Source organism: Penaeus chinensis, chromosome 20 (assembly GCF_019202785.1).
Source record: "Penaeus chinensis breed Huanghai No. 1 chromosome 20, ASM1920278v2, whole genome shotgun sequence".
Taxonomy (NCBI): Eukaryota; Metazoa; Arthropoda; class Malacostraca; order Decapoda; family Penaeidae; genus Penaeus; species Penaeus chinensis.
This window is the reverse complement of record NC_061838.1, coordinates 24,979,474-24,984,473: the sequence shown is the minus strand read 5'-3', so window position 1 is coordinate 24,984,473 and position 5,000 is coordinate 24,979,474.

Genomic DNA, 5,000 nt, shown 5'->3' with positions numbered 1-5,000 from the left:
GACAAGTCCAGAACATGTACGCTTTCCTGCCCAGCGACGGGAAATACTGTGCTCTGGCTACTCTTGTTCTCCACACATTGCTTGTTCTTTTTTATTGCAAATACGCCAGGCTCCATAACATAGAGCACGCAGCATGGGGTATACGTGCCGGTCTGTGACGTAGTTCCTTGAACAATACTGTGTACGTGGAAGAGAGTAGTACCGAGGCAACATAATTCCCACGGCACTGTAGTTTAGTTTATTACACGGTACATAGACCGCACACAAGACACACACCACCTCGCACACTGTACTATACAAACACGAACCACGAGGCTTTGCTGTCCTAATCTCAAAGCTTAGCGCGTTTCCATTCGTGCTAACGGCCACTTGCTGCGAGGCTTTACACGGTCGGACATGGAGCGCGCTGAATGTTCTTTGTATAGAGGTTCTGGCTAGAAGGGTCACGTGGCACCGTGGCTCGCGTAAGGCACTGGAAGAGCGCCCGCAGTACCTGGGCAATGTATATAGTGTGGGGAAACATATGCGTCTGTAATGTGATTCCTGCCTCTGGTTCTAGTTTTTTTCTTGTGCGTCTCTTAATTAGTTGATATGTCTGTCTCATTTTAGTTTTTGATTGCCTCTCTATCTATCTGTCTGTCTCTGTCTGTCTATCTATCTGTCTATCTATCTATCTATCTATCTATCTATCTATCTAAAAATATACAATCGCGCGCCCACCGCCACCACCGCCACATTCTGCATCAACCAAGACCGGGTTAGTTTGAACTGGAATTTTTACGCAGTGTATTTACCAAGTAACTCTGTGTTGATCGGGAGTTTAAAGTTAGTTGCTGAGTAAGACGCTGCTGTTGCCTTTTACATCGCTCTTTACATCGTCATCATGCGCGAGCGATTCGTATGATGCATGCCTATTGCGTATTGTATACCTGCGTGTTGCATGCATTCGTCATGGAAGAATGATAATGCAACTATAACTTAGATCACTCGGCAAATGAAAATTACTGCAACAGCGGCAAGATTAGCATGTGAAGCTCGCCAATTCCTCCCCGTTTTTAGGAATTAGCGCACTTATTTTCTTCCATTTCCTTCGGGCGGCCATTCCCTCTATCGCTTGGTCGCGAGGACGGCGCGCGTCTCGCTCGACGCTGGCCTTGGGAGGCAGGCGAGGCAGGAGGAGCCAGCCGGGGTCATTCACTTCGAGGCGGAGGTCATGCTGTCCCGGGAGCAGAGGGAAGTCCTGCCCGGACGGGTTTTTCCGCAGACACCCCCTCGCCCCCTGCCTCCCCCGGGTATGAGCGCAGATACCCCGAAGCGCCCTCCTCCTCCTCCTCCTCCTCCTCCTCCTCCTCCTCCTCCTCCTCCTCCTCCTCCTCCTCCTCCTCCTCCTCCTCCTCCTTCTCCTTCTTGCCCACCCTTCCCATTCCTGCCTCTGGGTCTTCGCTCGCACCTTCGTTCCCTGCCCTTGAGGGAGAGCGAAAGGACTCTTAGGGACGTTGGCGAGGGGCGCGAGGGGGCCATGTTCCTGCAATCGTTGAGAGAGAGAGAGAAAGAGAAAGAGAGAAAGTGATTGAGAAAGAGAAAAAGAAAGAGAGAGAGAGAGAGAGAGACTGAGAGGGAGAGACACTGGCTGACTGCGACTCAAAGTGCACCTTCGCCATGTAGACTTCGAGAGGAAAAGCCCCCCCTTTTGCAGGGGTATACTCTACCCTATTGCAAATCGCTCGGGATATTTCAACTTTCCTCCCGCCCTTGCATTATCTGTCCCAGACCCGGCGCAGGCCAACACCCTACACCGCCTGCAAGGTCACAGAACCACCTATCCACAGGTTATCGACACCGTCTTGGGTAGGAAAGAGACGAAAGAAAAAAATGAGAAAAATCACGACATGCAGGAAAGCCAGCTGTCTGTCAAGTGCATCTCAGGAGACTTAAGATACTGTCGAGTTCCCGCGTTGCTTCTTCGAGGCCGATGAGAATCGCTCTCGGGACGACGCGAGGAGGAGGAAAGGGAGGGAGAGGGAGATGGAGAGGAGGAGGAAGAAGAAGAAGGAGAAGAGGAAGAGGAAGGGGAGGGGATGAGGAGGAGGAGGAGGAGGAGGAGAAGAAGGAGAAGAAGGAGAAGAAGGAGAAGAAGGAGAAGAAGGAGAGGGAGGAGAAGGAGGAGAAGAAGGAGAAGGAGGAGAAGAAGGAGAAGGAGGAGAAGAAGGAGAAGGAGGAGAAGAAGGAGAAGGAGGAGAAGAAGGAGGAGGAGGAGAAGAAGGTGAAGGAGGAGAAGAAGGAGAAGGAGAAGGAGAAGTTGCGCCAAGAAACTCTTCGCTTGATCCAATTTTCAAATTCGTTGGGGACCTTCTTGAAGCCGTCATTAATATTCTTTTCAGCGTAATGGAATCCTTGTGGGACTTCGGCGAGCGGTTGCATTCCCACCGGCGAGATGCGGTCGTGGTCCCGGGCGAAGGCGAGTGAAGGGCGGGCGGGCGGGGGGGGGGGCGGGCGGGCGGGCGGGTGGGCGTCGCTGTCCCTGGAGCAGGACGCGAGACCTTGAGCGCCTCCCGGTGTCTTGTCATGGCGAGCGCATCCTCTTCTCTGGAGGAAATACCGCGGGCTCGAGTAATGAAGGATGGAGGACATCATAGTGTGGTGAGGAGTTAAGGTATTCGGGTCAGTGTTACGATGGGTGTTTTTGTTACGGTTATTGATTATTAATGTGGTTGTTATGACTCATAGTATTACGATGGTTAATGATGGTCACTTTAGCATTATTGTTATTATTATTATTATTATTATTATTATTATTATTATTATTAGTGGCGTACCGCTGAAAGAAATTACATAAAATCCATCTGAAGATGAGTTTACACACTGAGCGTAAAATGCTGTTAACCTCCAGACATTGAAAAGGGGTGGTGAACTTTAAGGCCTGTGCCTCTATTTTGATGATAAGCAGAAAAATCCAGTTCTCACCTCCGAGGGCGGCCATGACGAGGGAAGAGCGGAGGAAAAGGGAAATGCCTCTCGTTCCAGACCCATTTTTCGTGCGCGGCGCCAAGTGGAACTTTCCCCTGCTAGGAATTGTCCTGGGATTGGGGGGTAATTTTCCTTTTTCTTAAATGGCGGGTATTATGGTTTATTGTTATTAGTTTTTTTTTTTTTTTTTTTTTTTTTTTTTTTTTTCAACCACTGTCTTTGGGTAGGAAAAACCTACTTTTCTTCTCTACATTTCATAACCGACTGCGGTCATTTTTATACTGTTGTATTGAACTCGATAATCCCCGTATTACTGCATCACCAGCGCCCTTGCCATTATCTGTGGCATCCCTGTCCTCCCCATCATCTCTTCCCCAATCCCAGTATGTCCATTATCATCGTCGACCCAGTCATCGTCATCATCTGCTCCCCAATCCCAGTATGTCCATCGTCAACCCAGTCATCGTCAACCCAGTCATCGTCAACCCAGTCATCGTCTACCCAGTCATCGTCAACCCAGTCATCGTCATCATCTGCTCCCCAATCCCAGTGTGCCATTATCAGCTTTATCTCTGCTCTCGTAATGCAATTCCCCCAATCCCAGGAAGCCCTTTTACGCGGTATTAGATGACGCGGTTCCAAATCCCTCCGCGGCTCTTGCCTGGGCCGCCGCCTGCGCTCGGCCGAGACTCCTCCGGGATGCAATCGCTGAGGGAGGGGGAGGGGGAGCGGGGGGGACAGGGAGAGGGAGAGGGAGAGAGGTAGCGAGAGACAGAAAGAGGGGGATAGAGGGAGAGAGAAAGAGGGAGGGAGAGGGAGAGAGAGACAGAAAGAGGGGGGGAGAGGGAGGGAGAGAGAGGAAGGGAGAGGGAGAGAGAGACAGAAAGAGGGGGGGAGAGAGAGGGAGAGAGAGGAAGGGAGAGGGAGAGAGAGAGAAAAAGAGGGAGGTAGAGGGAGAGAGAGAGAAAAAGAAGGAGGTAGAGGGAGAGAGAGAGAAAAAGAGAGAGGTAGAGGGAGAGAGGGAGAGAGAGAGAAAAAGAGGGAGGTAGAGGGAGAGAGAGAGAAAAAGAGGGAGGGAGAGAGAGGAATGGAGAGGGAAAGAGAGGAATGGAGAGGAAGAGAGAGACAGAAAGAGGGAGAGAGAGGGAGAGAGGGAGATATCATTTCCTGATCTGTTTATAAAGGGTGAATTATTTGAATTCTGGCTTGTTTATTGTTGACTGGTCTAGAAGTGATGCTGAATATGAATGGCGAATTTTAAATAGGGAATAGATATATAAGTAAAAACAAAGTTTGTAGGGAAAGAGTGTTTGAACCGCATATAAATCGGCATATGAAAAGAACTTCCCTCCCTACCTCCCTCCCCTCCCTCCTCTGCCTCCCTCCCTCCCCTCCCTCTTCTACCTCCCTCCCTCCCCCTTTTCCCTCCCTATTTCCTCCCTCCCCTCCATCTTTTGCCTCCCTCCCTCCCCCTCTTCCCTCCCTCCCCTCCCGCTTCTGCCTCCCTCCCTTCTCCCTCCCCCTTTTTCCGCACTATTCCCTCCCTCACCCCTTTTTTTCTTGCACCCACCCCTTCCCTTCTTCCTCCCTCCTTCTCCTCCCCTTCTTCCTCCCTCCTTCTCCTCCCCTTCTTCCTCCCTCCTTCTCCTCCCTTCTTCTCCTCCTTCTCCTCCCCTTCTTCCTCCCTCCTTCTCCTCCCCTTCTTCCTCCCTCCTTCTCCTCCCCTTCTTCCTCCCTCCTTCTCCTCCCCTTCTTCCTCCCTCCTTCTCCTCCCCTTCTTCCTCCCTCCTTCTCCTCCCCTTCTTCCTCCCTCCTTCTCCTCCCCTTCTTCCTCCCTCCTTCTCCTCCCCTTCTTCCTCCCTCCTTCTCCTCCCCTTCTTCCTCCCTCCTTCTCCTCCCCTTCTTCCTCCCTCCTTCTCCTCCCCTTCTTCCTCCCTCCTTCTCCTCCCCTTCTTCCTCCCTCCTTCTCCTCCCCTTCTTCCTCCCTCCTTCTCCTCCCCTTCTTCTTCCCTCCTTCTCCTGCCTCCTCCTCC